An 18872-nucleotide genomic window follows, 5' to 3' on the forward strand; every position below is an offset into this window, starting at 1 on the left:
TATATATTACTGGATGAACATATATATGATTACCTGTTAATTTAATAAGCATTTACAATAATGTTCTAATTGTTTGGTTTACTATCATTAATCATCAATGGCATGACAATAATTTATAAATTAGGGAGTGTGATATTTTCTTTTAGTAATTTAGTATAAGCTAACAGGGTATTGATTTTTTTTATATGTATTTCATTTAATAAAAACGTACTAAACGGTTTTTTTATTCTATATAAATCATCTATTTTAAATGAAAGGTATTCATGAATTCTTTAAATTATTTGATTATGTTTTGACCTATTTAAAGGTGAATTACAATACTTCAGTGTAAACTATATTTTTCTTTCTTTTTGTCTTTGTATAAGTTAACATTATTTTTTTCTGGAAACTGATCTAGATAAGACAAAATGTAGTTGTACATGGAAACAAATATGTAGATTTAATATTCTACATAAAAATAGTGTGAATTATTTACTTTTTTTCGTAAATCTTACTTTTGTAAGAGAAAATTTTTGGATTTGAGAATACATTTAAATCAAAATATCTTTTAACTAATATGAAACATAATTTATGCTTCTTCTTCATTTTTTCATTAGCTACAAAATCACACTTGTTTCTATAATTTTCAAGTTCACCAAAACTCTTCTCAAAATATCTACTAGAATTCATAGTGGATTCATATCAGCATTTGTTATTATTTAATTTATTTTCTTTCCAAAGTGTACTTTATTCAGTTATTTAATTCTGACTTATGTTCATTTTTCATCCATTCCCTATTATTATATTGACTGAATTTATTTTTTTATTTGGAATAGTAACATCTTTTTGAAAGACTCACTTAAATTATATTTGATTTTTGAAAATATTTTTAAGCTTCAGTATTGTCGATTTTGTCCCTGCCAGAGTAAGAAATATGAAAGAGGAGGCTTAAGATAAAAACATTATATTAGATATAATAATGGGTTATTTATAGTTATTTTTGGTAATACATTGGAAGTGTGAATTGTTTTTACAGAAAATAAAAATAAAAATGAAAGCTCAGCTGTAATATATGTTGATAGTATTATATTATATTTTTTTATAGGTTTTGCTGTCAGTATTTTCTTAATAGTGTGCGTGAAGGATGATCGAGATTAAAGCGGTCAGGATTAGGACCAAATCCACAAAATCTCGAAGGTTGGAATTGATAGCTTCCCCCAACCCGCCTATTCTTAACATAATTGGATTTTATAAAGGCGTCTAAATAAAAAAAGATAAACAATATTTTTAATCACGAACTACAATAATTTTTTTCTCATGAAACATTAAACAAACCAGTTATGGATTAAAGTGGAACTAAAATTACGTCTCAGGAACACTTTTCCGTTATCCACTCAGTGAAGTTACAGTTCCGCACTTATGATTACGTCTCAATCTGTAAATAGATAATAGTTCAATGGTCATAATAAGGCATACTCCACAAACTCGATAAATACTCCACGGGTTAGCACTTTCGACTTTCTCCAGGTGCGAGACAGGTTCCAAAGGCGAGAAGTATCCAGTCGATCTCCGACCCAATGTAGCTTAAAACCTTTTTTTTCCTAAAAGACATCCTGCCAGGCACAGTCGTCATAATGCAGATTAACTCAATATCTGGATTTCTCCTTTCCCCACGGCTCCTTTATGCCACTGTCTCAAAACATATTTTCACTTCTCAACCTTTATTCTGAAAATCCATTGGGAAGAAACGTCGGAGACCTTTAAGCAGGTTAAAAAATCTTAAATGTATTTCTTGATGCTAGAAAATGTTTATAACTATGTGTTTTTGCTATCTCATATGATAGGTTCTTAGTAACATTATTTAGACAAATGGGGGTAAACTGATGTTTAAATGTTGTTGACTGTGAAGGCAGTATTAACAGTATATGGAAAAAAAGTGTTTAAATTATGTGATTTTTTGAACAGCCAAAAAACAAGAAAACCATAACTGAAAGATGTTGAGGTTTAACAAAATTGTTAAAGGAGAATATTTAGGATTATAGGTCAGACTACAAACACCACTGTTTTCAATGATTCTAATTTATGCGTTGTGGGTTTTCCATATATCAGATACCGAGAGGTTTGATCCAACGACCGCATATTTCAGGTAAATAAATATAAGGGATATTCATGATCTTTAGTTTAACATGTTAAATGGAGAAATATTTCCTTCTTTTACCATGTTATATGTTATATCATTTTAACATGGTAAAAGAAGGAAATATTTCTTATGGTATAAAACTATATAACGAATAACATGGTTGAGAGTCTGTTACTAGGTCTGTTAAATGGAGAATGGCGTCATGCAAGAGACCAGCTGAGCTCTACATCGTCGTGTTTGGTTACTTGCTCGTAGTTTGTTTTTTTTATTGTCTTAGTATAATTTTGTACTTTTTTAAACAAGGCACTCAGTAGCCAAATCTTCACATTTCTATTTTTCACTTACTTTAGGCATGTTGTAATAAATTATTGTAATCAAAACTTAAAAGTAAACAATAACAAGAAGTTTTGGAAGGAAAGGTTACTAAATAAGTTGCTAAGAAAATCCGCTCATGCATTTAATATTTAACACGACTTTAAATATATTTTTTTTTTTTTTCGAACCCTCTAAAATAGAAATAAGAAGTGCATTACTGTAGAAGAAAATGTAATTCGTGTTGTGTCTTACCTTTTACTACCTTTGGTATTTTAAGGTTACCTGTTATATTTAATTTTACGTATGAGCTATCCATTCAAGGAGCTATTTTGAGTCCGGAGGTGAAGGGCCTCCTCAGACTTTAAATAGGGTTGCTTGATCAATTTAAATACATAATCCATGCATCTACGCAGCATGCATTATGTATTATATGTATTATATATTATATTATGTATCATATAATTCTATTTGTATATATTTGATAAATAAAGAGGTTTAGAAAATAAAAAATAGGGTTGTTCACAATCTAATACTTATATTTGCACTCACTAATTCTTGCTCTGTTTCTTCACTGTTTCTTTCTATTTTAGAGAGATCGGAAACAAAATAAAATAAAATAATAATACTTATAAAATTTATCATGGTAAAACATTTTACATTTAACACAATATCATGAATACCCCTATAGTGTCCTGGTGTGTCTACTGATCCTAAACAGCCTCAATCCATGGTCCTAGACCGATATGTCACTGTCCTTGAACCCCAATGGGCTATGGGGAAGGACATTTGGGATATGCCCAAAAAAGACTAGGTATAGGTAGTATGGAAACCATGGTGAATAGTAATATAAGGTTGAGTTACTGGTCCATCCGTAAGCAATAAATATCTATAGGATACTTTAATTTTATTATTTTTGTTAAAATATGTTTGGAAAATTATTTTATTCAATATATCAAAACAAAACTGCATCTTTTCATTGAAATCTGATTTACAGTTGAATCAACTCTTAAACTTCTAGTATAGGGATAAAGTTTTAGTTACATAATAAAAAAATAAATAACTGTTTTAGACACTAATTAATTTAATTACTATCCAATAAAATAATAATCGCCTGGTGGATCACAGTCAACACCACACAAGACTTTTAAACACGGGAAAAGACAAAAATAAAACTATAAAAAATAAACATTTTATATTACCCTAGACAAAAAAAAATTGAAAATCCTACTTCATCACATTTTATACATTTAGATACATATTCAACTAATTTAATTAAGTTAAACAAAACAAATAATTACATGAAGTACAAATAAATATTTTTGCAATTTTAAAAACAAATAATAAAATAATATTTTCAGCTGAAAAGCAATTTATCGTTGAAGGATATATTTGTAGGACTTTATTTATATATTGATTAATTAAACAGTGTTAATTATAGTGAGTCTGAAAAATTCGTATTTATCATGAATTGCTGGACTGAAGAAATTATTTTTATGAAAAATGAACGATATTATCAATCACTCCATGAAGAACTTTTCCACATCGGGCTAGGGTCATTAAAGAATATATATAAATTAATTTATTAACTTAACTTTTATTAGGTAACCTACCAAGGATACATTAAGAGAAAAACTCTTTGAAGTGCATAAAGGAACAGGGTATATTTCTGGGTATAATCTCTTTAATAGAGAGAGATCGAATGTTAAATAATTTAAAAGGAATTGACTTAATTGACAGCAGAATTAAAGTTTATCAGTTTACATTATTGATCTATAGATCATAGGTCAATTGAATTAAATTAGGGTTTTGATTTCATAGACCACATCATTAATCATACATAAGATGGTATTAAATAAAAAAAAACCGTGAGCAGCAGAGTTAAGACCATACTTTCTTTATTTATTATTATATATTTTTTTTACAGATTAAAAGTTGTTTCATTAATTCTAAAAGCTGGGAAAAAAATAAGTAAAGGATGGTATAAAAAGTTGAAAATTCCAAAACCACTTCTCTTACACTAACAAAATTCGCATACAAATTTTCAAAAAATGTTCAAACTATGTTCTAAACTGAGTTCTAATAACAGTTTAAAATGCCTCCGATGCAGTACAAAAATTTATTATTTTTGTGGAAAATACAACTTAAATTGTTTTTCACGATAATTTATAATATTCTTCTACTAATTAGTTATTAATGTTTATGTGTGTTAACAATACCTAAAATCCTAATTTGAGTGAGTGAGATTCTTGTGTTTGTAAGCATATATCTCAGAACAGGTTTCTATAAAATCAGTCATTCATAATATACTGACCAAAATGAGATTCATTTCACATTTTAGCAATTTAAAAAATCACTACTTTGGTTGAATAGTAGCATTAAATAAAAATAAGAAAAAAAATAGTTTTATTTTAATCAAAATATAGTACCGTAGGCTGAGGTTACTTCCTTTACTGAAATCGTCCTAAAGACACTTACTAGTTCCTAAAGAATACTTCAAACACAAAATTAACAATTATAGCAGCGATATATTGTTTTACTTCTGCGCTGAATATCTATCATAAATATTCGTATAAAAAGGCTAGTTTTTATTTTTAATTTGTATGAAACAATTAATGAAATGGAACCAAATTCAATTCCAAAATAACCAGGTTTGAGGTTTTATAACAGTCAAAGAAGTTAATTTTATCAATGTTAAATAACAACAAAAATGGGATGGTTTTCTCTGAGAACCGGTTTCAGGAAAAGAAATTAAATCTAGTACTGAAGTAATTATATATAGAAGCCGGATTGTAATAATTCTATGAATGTTGTAGTTATTTTCGATTTCATAGATCTTCAGCCATAAGTAACTAGAGATATTAAAGATGAAAACAAGGCAACTATTGCTAAAACAACGCAAATAACCTTGATGAAGTTCTTTTAAACGGCAAGTTTGATCTAAAAGTTAAATATTTATATCTGAATATATAAATAACTTTATATACATGAATAGTTCTGTGCTTCAATAATAAAGAAAAATAGATCTATAAAATATATTCTGAACACGAATGAACTCCAGCTAGAACTGGACTTTCTTCTTCCAACACTTGACAAAACACCGCCTACTCAATACATATGTATGGCGTGCGACGATGTCTTCCTTAGAAGGGTAGATTTTCAAACAGCTACGTAACAAACAAACTTTAGGCATTGGAGAAGAAACGTTCTGCACATCACGTTTCTATAATGAGTGTTACATTCTTTAAATAAATAAACCTGTTTATATCAGTCTATCTGGCCTACGTTCAAAACTATTGTAGATATATATTACAGGTTTAGCCTCTAATCTCTAAAATTTGTTGAAATATTTAGAGGTCATTGTTAATTTTCTTACATCCAGTTCTTTACCAGCACTCCTGATTCTGGAATTTCCAATGGAATGAGGTAATAGTTTTACAGATCGCTATACTGAAGTTTTAGAAAATATTTATTTCGGCAAGTATTAGATTGAACAGTACATGCATAGATTTGTTTAACTAGATTTTTTACTAAATTGTCTACAATTAATTTGAGATTTTTTTATTAGATTTTATCATTTCTACTTTTTTTCTACCAACAGTTCCTAGTTTTTTTAAAAATAAAGTTAAGTGTTATGCTCTTTTAGGAAATACGGCTAATCCCGACGACAATCAGTATAGTCAAGCTGAAATTCGTTAGAATTAAAGCTCATTCTTACGGTAATACCTATGAGTCAGAAATATTGGACCAAAATATTTTTGGATTAGGGGTAGTCTTTCCATCTCCTGTTTAATGCCTGCCAAATGGGTGGGTATTGAGAAGATTGTTTATGTCGATTCATGGAAACAACACCCCATTTGGTTGATATTTGGTAAATGCATATTTCGCGTTATTCTTGAAACACTTGTTCTCTTTAAAATTATTTGAATTTTTAAATAAAAAGCTTTTAATAAATAAAGCTTGCAAGATCTATTATGAAAATGAATGAACCATGAAATAAGCCCGAACTGAGGTTTTGTGTAGCAATATAGCTTATTCATTCTGGATGTCAAAACCAAAAAAGGACACCGATTCCAATGCCATTCATTCATCGCGAAGAAGTATTATAAGACCGCATAGATTATATCATTGTAGCTCAATTCGATTAGTACATTAAAATAAAAAAAATTTTTTTGTATACTTATTTATTGATAATATTACAATCTGCCACAAAACTGGGTAATAAATAATAGTGGTAATTGTACACATTCATGCAAGAAATAAGAAAAAATAAAATGAAAAAAGGAATAAGTAAATAAATATAAAGATAAATAAATTAAATCTCTAAATGTATATAAACAGTAAAATATATAAATAAAATGAACATAATCAAACTAACTAAAATAAATTATATACAATATTTACGATCTCGACCTGAGAATCCTCGAGCGCACGCAAGAGGGGTAGAGCAGGGCCCTTCGAGATCCCTTAATAGTACCATTTAGAATGGATATTTCACAAGTAATAAATAAACATTATAGGTAACCTTAAAAAACAAAAGGTAGTAAAAGGTTATACCCAACACGATTTATTCCTATTTTCACAGTAAAGCATTCACTATTTTTTTTTTCCCGATCCCTCTAAAATAGAAAGAAAAATGAATTAATAAGTGCATTACTGTGAAAAATAAAAGTAATTCGTGTTTGGTATTTTAAGGTTACCTGTTGTGTTTATTTGTTATTTATGAGATATCCATTCTAAAAGGGTGCTATTTTAAATCCGGATGTGAGGGGCCTCCTCATTCTCTAATTACCTGTTTATTTTCTGTTTTAGAGGGATCAGGAAAAAAATAAATAAAAAATTAAAAAAACCTCGAGATCCCAGCGCAGCCCTCTCACCGCGTCAGTGGTAATGAGCCAGTGGAGGCTAAATGAGTGCGCTAAAGCCGCAATCACTCTGCATGAACCATGAAATAAGCCCCAACTGAGGTTTCGTGTAGCTGCTCTTGCGAATTCCGAACCACATCTTAGTATTCAGGCTGGATATGAACACCAAAAAAGGTCACCGATCCCAATGTCTTTCAATCATTACGAAGAAACACTAGAAGGTCGCACTGACACTGTCATAGTAGCTGAATCATTCTCTACTATTAATTTAGAAAAATAATTACTTACATTTCAAACAGAAATAACAAAAGTATTATGAATGAACCTACCTAAAAGATACTAAATATTACTCGTAAGGTGAGTAAATGAAGGTAGAGGTGAGAAAGTTTAGAAGATCATTTTGTAAAAGATTTGCTACAATTTGAACACTCTAATTATTTTTAACTAAACTGACCAACGTTTCGTCAATTTAGGTATCATAAGGACAGAAAAACTCGGTTCACATGTAAGCATACAAAATGCGGCACATCTCACTTCAAATATATAAAGAATACAAATCAACAAGAGACAATACACGATTCCAGGACATACTAAGGGGAAGAGAGATAACAGATAACACAATAGCCAATCTTGTTGGATTTGCATGCTAAAATGCTAAACTTTTCGATTAAAAAAAAAGTTCTCATCTAGTTGTTGATTAAAATAATCAAGAATAATTTGGATGTGACCATAAAAACCTTGGAATTTATGGTAGGGGAAAGTGATGTAATATGAGATACATTCCTAACATGAGATAGCCCTCTATAACTTTTATGTGATGTTGCTACTGAGTGGATTCATCATGAACGAATTCCTTGAGGTGAAATTGATGGGAGAAGGTGCCAACCAGCCTTACTCCATGTTCCCTTTGCAAATAAGTTAGCAATTTGCCGTGAATGAAAGTTTTTTTGCTCCTTCCTCTCTAGGATCGTCTAGTATTCAGGTAAGTTTTTGTTTACAAGTTGACTAGTGAAAAATGTTCGTTCCGAATCGGAATTTCAATTTTTTATCCATCAATAAAAGAGTTTATTGCAGTTGTGATTCTAATTCTGTTACAATCAGGTTTCGTTATTCAAATTGAAGGATTTTAATGTTTTTGATGTTAGAATCAAAACATTGTTTATAAATTAATCGAGTAATGAGAAATACAATCGATGCCATAACTAACACCAGGAATAGTTCACTTCCTGCGTGAAAGTTGAACTAAGCAGTAGACACACATTGTCTTGAAACCTTCCCAATAAGTGTTATTCCCCACGAATTATCGGCGGAGAAGGTTTCCCTTACGGAAGGATACGAGGGGTGAGAAGTCTTCCTCCCAACGGAAAGTGAAATCAGGCATTTGCGATCCTTGATTAATCATATACATTTTCTCACAATATCCGACCCTGAGAACATTGGGCCTTCATGAGCTGAAGAGAAATCCTGAGCAGTGAAGACGTACAAGGGTCAGACAATGGCCAGTCAAATGCTGATTAAGGAACAAAGTTACACAACCGTGGTGCCGTTGACCGATTGCAACCCCTGTGCAGTGCTGAGAAAGCAGATGGCTCTACCGGGTGGAGTCTTCAGGGAAAGTGTATGGTAAGTCCCTCCATGGCCCTCGACTTTCTCCAGGTAGTTGACATTGACCCTGGCCTATCCTGGGAGGGTGGGTGAGGTAAATATAACTATTTTTTCTATGTTTTATGTACTAGTTTTATTTATACAATATTTATTACCATATGATACTATTTACGCCTAACTAAATTGGATTATCGTTTGCAACGTAGAGATAAATAAAAAAGTATAGAAAATGACAAACAAATTTCAAAAATAACTAAAAAGTATATTGAAATGATGGTTGAAATGATTAAAAAGTATAAATGAAATGAGCAATGACAACTATGGGCCAATCAGGGAAATATTTTTAAAAAAAGATCAAATGAAACATGAACTGCCAACGTTTTTTTTTTTTTTTAATGCTGTTACAAGACAATCTGAACAAAAAAATAATTATCATCTATAAATAAAGATTTAAAACATTAGGAAGCAAAGTAATAATTCAGATATTCACGAAATACAATGTTTTCAGTTGTGAACTATCAAATTCATGAAGGACTTTGAGCCGAAATGAACAAGTAACTGTGACATCACATTTTTAAGGGTGATCCTCTTCCTTACTACTCTCAACAATCAATTTTTAAAAACTAAACTAGAGATCTTTTATTTAGAGTTTATGCTCATGAGAAAGCACACACACCAAAGCTTTGTCCTACTGTTACAAAGAATAAAAAAAAAAAAAAGATAAATTTCTATAATACAATGGCGGTTTAAAACAAAGAAGACAAAAACGCGACGCACATAATGGAGATGTACTTTCAATAGCCATTATGTAAAAATATGTCAGCAATTTCTCCCGACAAGATCTACTCAACTTTACTTTAACGCTGAATTTTTTTTTTAAACAAAATGTAATTAAAATTTCAGGGCAATAGTGATAAAATAATAAGTTTAAAGGTAAATATGTTCTTATCTTGGTATTATCAGCCGCAATACCAAGAAGTTGCAAGAAGTACAGAAAAGGAGAGAACTAACTTGGCAGCTAATGAGGTGGGGTTTTCTGTTCTCACAGGCAATGACTATTCCGCTGCATTTACCAGGATGGAACGTCGTTATGGAAGCAATAATTTGAAAGCTTGAAAAGTTGGAAAATTTTAGATTAGAGATCATGAGAAAGTTCTGGTATAAAGATAAATCAGAGACGTATTATTCTCAAAATTGTTTATGAACACTATTTAGAAAGACCTTTTTTTTCCAAAAATGGTTTGGAAATTTTCTGGGAATAGTTGCAGACAGAAACAGTTGGGGAATTCAATTAAAATCTTTATTAATTAAATACCAATCAGATTGTAGCTCTGTTATATGATGATGCTTTTAACGGATCTCACTAATATTTTCTTTTCCATTTGTACATCTTGTCGTCGCTTATCCCTTGCAACATCTTTATTGTTTTATTCCATTTTTCATATTGATTAATTCATTGGCGCTTTCACTAAATAATTTATAATTGTACTTTCTCTTCATAATTTATTATAAGATATGGTTATTTACTTTTATATACTGCTCTGCTTTCTTTTTTGTGATAAGAAAAAATATTTTATACATACATAATCTTCTTTCCAGTTGATTAAATGAATGGTTACAAAAGGTATGTGTACTATATAAAATCTATAATTAGGCTATATTGCTTCAAGCTCGTTTGAACAGTAATAATTATCTATCGTGATTATATTGTCATGAAAGTGAGACAATGGAGCAGTATCCTGTTCACACAGTGACAGTAAACCAATTCACAAGTTTTTAAAATGACCATTACAGTTACCCTCTAATCAGCATTACTTTTGATTAAATTAAAAATTTTGGAAAGAATCAATTTAAATTCTGGGTTTTCTTTCCTAGGAAAACAACTTTCGTTTTATTTAGACGTTGAGGTGAAAAATAAATTTTCTTTAGAATATTTTCAGTTTTCTATATTTGTTTGTAAAACGTTTTGGGTTTCTACATTTTAAACAACTAATATTCATCATTTGTTAAGTATGTATGTACTTATTTTTGATTTTTTTTTCATATAGTCACATATTCCACATTATCGTGTGTACAATTTTTCATCTTACTTAATGGGACTATATTACAACATTTTAAAATGAAATAGATAAACTTAAAAACTAAGTAATATTAGTACTTGAAGAAGAGGAAACCCAAAACGTCGCCCAAATATAAAATATTGATAATATTCTGAAGGAAGTCTATTTTTCAATTTAACATCTTAATAAAAATCAATTTAAAATTCAGAAAAAAATAATGATGTATGTATGTATAATAAATAAGGAATGGATTTTAAAGTCTAAAAATGTACATATTTATGGTTACAAAATTATATAATCAAATGATAGAAATATTTAATATGAAAAAATTCAATTTAACAAAGTCTGAAAATAAGCAAAATACCTTTTATAACTTTTTAATTTTTTAAAAGAAGATTTTAAGAAAGAAAAAAAAATTATTGTAATGGTCATTAACGTTTGTTATCTCCATTTTTTTCATCAATAAATTTGCAATAGAGATGCATTTTTAAGTTTAATAGAAAATGTAAAAATTACATCTAATAAGCTACAGTGTTGCAGCTAATTTCTTGGATGACATTGTTATCAAACTATGATGAATCGAAACTTTGACCAATCGAGATACTTTAAGATTTCTTCCAATTCTCAAAGCCTAACATATTGAGAGGGTGGATGTTTAAGTAAATTGGAATAATTCAACTCGTTGCTCCAGATTCAAAGCAGACATTTGTTATCGTCAGTCTCTAAACCCCCGGCTATCATAACCTCTAATGTACAAACCGCCTTCAGCGGACAATGTTTTCCTCATCTTAAAATGGCATCCGGTAAAACAAGATAAAATGTAATTATGTGTATATAATTTTTAGGTTAAGTAAAATGTATATAATTATATGAGTTTGTAAAATAAATAAAGTAGGAGGTTGGAAAAAAAAAATATCGCCAGTCTCTATAGTTAAGCTATAAGCTATAAATTAAGTAGTCCAAGTTCTTTTAGGGATTTTGGATAAAGCCGGCGATTGAACTTGGGTGCTGACCACATCAAATTCTTGTAATACATATGGTCAAGAAACGTCCTCACCAAGAATGCTGCCTAGCAGTGATAAAAGATTTTTTATTTGAACGCAATATGAAATGTTTAACTTGACATTGGATTAAAAAATTAGATGAAATAATTGAAATGAATGAGTTGTACTTTTCCAACACTAAGGTCAACAGATATAGAAAACAAGGCTTATTGTTGCTACAGGAATTTGAAAAATTGTTCTGTAAATGTTCAGAATAAAAAACGCAAGTGCAGGTTTCGTCCGTTCATAGACAATTAACCAGAACGGCGATTCATTATAAACGGAATTTTTAAAATCAATACTCTACAACGTTGAAGCTTAAACTTTCAAAAATTCCCGAATTTTTAGATAAACGTTTTTCAAAACTACACCATTTCCTATTTTCTAATAAATATTTTAAACATTTATATTTTTTTTTATTTCTTACAAATAAAACCTCTTAATTTAATAAAATAATCCTGTTTCATTTGAAATTATACCACTTATTTTCATTTTAATCATTCCATTAAATTTGTAAAGAAAAATGTATTAAGTAGAGTTTACGACAAAAACTTGAAATTGCATTCATAAACTACAAACGTCATTTAATAACCTTCTTGATTTAATCAGATTGCGTTAAATTTATCCTCAAAGTTGCGTTAAATTTAGAACTTTTCTTTTTATTGAACGTTTATTCTTAAAAATGTTTGAGTTCTACATAAATTTTCCAATGGGATGCTTCGTGAGGTATTATGTTAAGCAGATTAGAAAAACAAGAAGTCTTTAAAAACAGTTGTACTGTTCAGCACAGTAAACTTTTTAATGTTATCTGATATGTAGAAAATTAAAAGAAAATATTTAAAACAAAGTAGTGTACATTATAAATTAACTAAATTATAAAAAAAAGTATTTAATATGGATATATGACTATAAAAAACTATTAAGGTTGAAATTAAAATAGCCAGTATGTGTTTTATAAATAAATAAAGTAAATATATTTAAAAAAGTCCTTGATATTCCAGAGTTGTAAACAGATTGTAGGAAGATAATCCAGCTTGCGGTCAATATAGGTATAAAAATAGTAAAAGAAAACTATTTATTGTAACCAACGTTTCGCCCTACTTTACACGGCTTCGTCAGGGCTTTCAGATTGAAATAGAGATCGCAACTGCCGAATCTATTTCAAACTGACAGCCCTCACGAAGTCCTGAAAATTGGGAGTGTTTGCGCATAACTCAGTGTATTGTTTTTCAATTGGCGGTATATGTGTTTTTAAATGGAATTCAAAGTCTAGTACAAAAAAAAAAAAATCATTAAAATTATTTCAAAACAAAAATCATTATTTTCATTTAATATTTTCTCCACGTTTTATAACTTTTGTTAAAGTATATAGACGGGCTCCCTTGAAATCATAAACACTTTTGAAAAAACAATCGTTCAATACAGGGATACAGGGTTTGTTTTACAGAAACATTCTCAGGGTTAAAATATCTATTATGTCTTTTTAGTTTGTTCAAATATTTGACGGTTTGTTGAGCTTTGCAATGTTCTGGGTCCAACTATTTAAATTTAAGATAATAAAAATCTGGAGGGTTGTGCCTCTTTCACTGGTATGTGGCACATGCTTTCAAAGGACTTCTTTTGGTGGAACCAATATGACAAAAGAGAAATACAAAACGATATTGCAGGTCAGAATAATCAAGAGTTTTATTAATATATATACCAAATAAAGTTATCAAAATATTGCATATCCAAGATCATTGAAATGAACATAAAATTAAATATTGGACGAAGATAGTTGACCGTAACGGGTGGCCGGTATTCCTGATCTTTAGTTGAACATGTTAAAGCGTGTTAAATGGAGAAATATTTCCTTCTTTTACCATGTTAAAACTATACAATACATAAAATAGTTAAGAGTCTGTTACTAGGTCTGCTAAATGGGGAATGACGTCACGCAACAGACCAGCTGAGCTCATCACAATTTTGTTTGTTGTTGTGTTAGGTTACTTGCTCGTAGTTTGTATTTTGATTGTGTATTAGTATTGTTTTGGATGTTTTTAAATCTAATAAAGCAATAGATGACAATGATAATAATGTAATGAGAGTTGTCAATTAGCACTTCTTGATTCTCTCCCTCACAAGTTAGAATATCAACAAAGCACTCAGTAACTAAACTTTCACACAACTTCCACTTTTCCTTCAATTTAGAATCCTGCATCTTATAAGAGGAATCCACACTATAAAATTAATATATTATAATTTTTCTTTAGTAATACAACCAGATAGCAATAATAGAAGCTGTAAACAATCGTGAAATAGATATAAACGAGCCGATAAAATAATTAACAAATCTTAATGAAGACTTTCTATTGACCCTACTAAGAGTACCAATGGGCCGACCACTCTCCCATCTGACGCTAATTAAAGGCTCTAGCCGTATTCATTTCACTAGCTATTTTCCTCTTTATTGCACCGGGTAAGGCGTGAGTCGGATATAAATCTTACGAGTCACCGTTCATCACAGGAGCAAGATCTTTCTTTTTATCGTATCTTCGTCCAATAAGCGGATTTAGATGGGGGACACCGGTCTCTTTAAATAAATTATACAAAACACGTAGAAACACTTCCTTTAATACTGTTTAGTCAACATCTAAATTATCATTAGTAATGTCATCTTTGTAGGCATTATCGTTTTTACTGTATTAGACTTTTAGTGTATTGTACTGATCAATAAGTCAGAGAGTGAGACACGTACACCCCGATTTCATGATATAAAGACAATTTAGAAAAAAATGTAAACCTAAGTTGAATGTATTCGGAACATCTATTTATAATACCTGGACATTGAGGATTTTTTTCATATATTTAATTCCTCAACTACCCTAACAATAAAGATATAAGGAAAATGGTAAGCATTTAATTTTTTACATTAGTTAATTATATATTTCATCGCTTTATGTACCGGAGATTGTATAACTATTTAATGATAACTTCACCATTATTTGATTGATTAATTTTTATTCTAAGGAGATTCAAAAACTAACTTAAGATCAGCTATATTGATCAGGCAAGATCGACAGGCTGAGAACTAATAAACATTTATGGATACCTTCCATTCAGCTAGTGAAATTTCACTCCAGAGGAAGTTTTGCAAAGAATTCAGACACAACATGAAATACTACAGCGTACAATATGAAATATTTTGTCCTGTGTTTCTAAAATTTTTTTTTTCAATTTTAATGAGAGTATACTGTGTACTAATATTATTATTATTATTCTGCAGGGGTCAATTTTTTATTTGTTTTCTTATTTTATTTGATTTTTTTTAAACACAAGCTTTACCAAGAAATATTATTATAAAATCTAGATATTTAATAAATATCATATATAATATTAAATGAACGCAAAAAATGTATCTATTTTTTATTATTGTTAGTGACTTTTTATCATTTCCATGATGCTATAGATTCAGTGGTATTTATAGTATTAAAATATATCACTGAATATTATTTGAGTATGAAAAGTAGATTGGAACCAATATTTTAAAGGTAATATTGCTGCACTACGTCAAAATAATTTATAACAAATTTAGAATTTGATAATACACTGGCTGCCTTAGTTCTTAATACTTAAACATTAAAAATCGATTGCAAATCTCAAAATACATACATATAAGATTTTGCGGAAATTTCTAGATGGCATGTATTTTCTGCTAAATAAAAACAAGTCATTGTTTCTTTCACTGACAAGTTTTCATCATTCCTTCCCATCTCTAAATAACAAATCATCGGTTAAGTTGTGATTCCACGTAATATCGTCTAAAGAAAATAAGAAATAATGCTTCATTCTCGAAGCGTGAAAAAATAATTTAAGTATCCTACAAATTGATGATAACAATCATCAATTTCTTTTGACAAAACAAGCTATTTTCAAAGGAAAGATTTTTGTAAAGTTATACACTTTGTAGACATAATTGTGATAATATTTTTCTTTATTGTAATATTAAGATACTTCTATATACTTAATTAGCTCATTAAATCGAAAAAAGATTTCCTGATAAAAAATCCAAGATTTTTTCGAAAAGTATGATTGGGATCATTTATATCTCAAAGCTTTTTTACATAAAGACATCAAGAAAAAAAATTAAATTAAGAAAACAATTTACTATGATTTATATTGATTTTGAGCTAAATAATAGATACCTAGATTTTAATTGTTATAAATTGAATACAATTATGTAACTGACAGACTTTTAGCTTTGTAATATTTCATGGGAACAACAATGCTATTTTTTTTTTAATTATGATTCTTGTAAAAATACGATTACATTCGTATATTTTACATTGAGCAAATAATAGAATAGAATACATTTCCGTCAGTTTTGGACCAGGAAACTTCAAATCTACTCTTCTGAACTATCTCATAAACCTCATGCAACCTATTGCCAAGAATACCTTGATATCTCACCATAAATCTATTAATCATCGATAGGTATTTCGGGAACGCCGTTAACTTTGTATTCAAAGTGCGTCCTGACTTCGAGGAAAAGGAAGTCTCAAACGCAGCCTTAATATTAAGACACTTCTGAAGCGAGCCAACAAGTCAAAGGTATCTTCTGTGTCATTATAAATTTAAATACCCATCTCGAAAGAAACATCACCGGCAGACCTCTTGGTGTGGATGGAACATTGTAATAACTGTGAAATCGATTCTTTGTCCGGAAGATATGAAGAAATGCGGTGTCGAAATGTTTGTTGTAAATGAGCATTAACCAGACTAAATGTTCAGGGTGGAATTTTAGTTTGAATTCTAACTTTGACGCGTTCGGCTATTTCATAGTCTATATTTCATTGGGTTGAACTAATGAACAAAAGTAGTTAGGAGTATTAAAAGAGGTAGCTCAATCGTTTTCCAGTTAGACCGGATTCTCAGTAAATAAATAATAGTTTCTCAACTGTAGCATTCCCGTTCTAATGTGATGTCGCAATATTAATGTGCCTATTTTTTTCTAAAAAAGGGTAAAAATTTATCTCTAAAACTGAATTTGAAATTTGTTTTTTTAATTTACTAATATTTTGTATAAGGTAGCTATTTTTGATTAATATTAAGGCAGTTCTGAAGCCAGCCAACGAATCAAAGGTACCAGCTGTATCATTATAAATTTAAATACCCATTTCTAAGGAAATATTACGAGATACCTCCTCATGAGGACGAGATTCCGAAAGTTTTAGTATTGGTCCAGTCTTCAGAGTATTTTTTAAACAGTATGAAAAAAACAACAAATATTTTCTATTTAAATATGAACAAAATTTTTGATGAAAGAGAAGGGAGTCGAGCAACTAAATATCCCAAACCGAAGGCTATGGACAATTATATGTTAACTTACATAAAATTATTCATTACTAATAATGTAATGAAAGTTGATTCCATAATATAAGTGTACTTTACAAAAAAATATCTTTTCAATGGACTTACGAATCAGAAATGGTTGCAATTATAAGTAAATATTTAAATGCAAAAAAGAAAAAATTGGTTAATTGATGCACAGTTTATTGGACACAGAGAAGATTTTAATTTCTTGCTTTTACTGTGATCATCTTCACTATTTCATTAATTCTGAAACAGAACCTCAAAAACAGTAACTCTGTTTACTATGAAATTTACTGAAGTTTTCCTGCTAGACCCTTTATTTCCATTATAATATCATCTACTTCTGTTCTTTAAGAAATTCTAATATTACTATTAAGTTCATAAAATCTATTAAAGTTGACTTGAATAAAGCAATAATTGTTTTGTTTTATTAATATACCAACGTGCCCCTGTATTTTTCTTTTTAAATTATTACTATTGTATCTTGTAATATAACTTTATCTTTTATGAATTAGGAAATTGAGGAATATTTGTGACTTATGGAAATAAATAATAAAATTATGACTAGATTATAGAAGGCGTACTTTTATGAGCTAATTTTTTTTTCCCCGATCCCTCTAAAACAGAATAAAACATTAAATTAATGGTTGCATTACGTATGGTTACATAAATCAATTTGAGTATTAATTTTTTCTACCGGTGGTACTTTAAAGTTACAGTGGAATACTTATCTTGTAATAGAGCTAATAACCGAGTGATTTATTTATGTGCAATTAACTAGATAAAAAGAATTGAGCACAAGAGGGAAAATGATGGATCGCTCACAATTGTTTCCTTTAGTGAACAATCATCGAAATGAAGGTGAATCATTGCAGGTGCCGCAAAATTAGTACCGTGAAAAACCTACATTCCATTGTTTTAAATACGGAGTTTTTTTTTTTTTTGGAGGACCTTAAACTCAACATATAGGGGTGCGGTAAGAAAGGAACGAAAAATATTTAACAGCTATTTATTTTGCAACGTTTTCCCCCCATTCTACAGGGTTTCATCCAAAAATCAGGCTAAAAAAGATACAAAACATGTATATAAAAGGAACATGAATAAATAAAAATAAAATGTAAAATAAAAATAGAGCGGAGGATTACTAAATTGGTAGCAGAACACCTTGTCCATCCTTCCATTAAGATGAATTGGAATGTTTTTTTTTTATTAAGATCTGTTTTAGAGAAAATGGAGACAAAAGTATGAAATCGATGATATCAAGTGGCACTAGTAGACAATTCAAAAATAAATAAATACTTCTATATACTTAATTAGCTCATTAAATCGAAAAAAGATTTCCTGATAAAAAATCCAAGATTTTTTCGAAAAGTATGATTGGGATCATTTATACCTCAAAGCTTTTGTACTTAAAAACATCGAGAAAAAAAATTAAATTAAGAAAACAATTTACTATGATTTATATTGATTTTGAGCTAAATAATAGATACCTAGATTTTAATTGTTATAAATTGAA

At 29.3% G+C, this 18872-nt stretch overlaps 1 protein-coding gene across 3 annotated transcripts in view; it reads right to left on the reverse strand.

The window, feature by feature from the left end:
• Positions 1-18872, reverse strand: part of LOC106685964 (src kinase-associated phosphoprotein 2) — a 121736-nt gene that overhangs the window by 19016 nt on the left and 83848 nt on the right. The window lies entirely within an intron of this gene.

Source organism: Halyomorpha halys, unplaced genomic scaffold, assembly GCF_000696795.3.
Source record: "Halyomorpha halys isolate HHAL.00 unplaced genomic scaffold, Hhal_1.1 Scaffold34.1, whole genome shotgun sequence".
Classification (NCBI taxonomy): domain Eukaryota; kingdom Metazoa; phylum Arthropoda; class Insecta; order Hemiptera; family Pentatomidae; genus Halyomorpha; species Halyomorpha halys.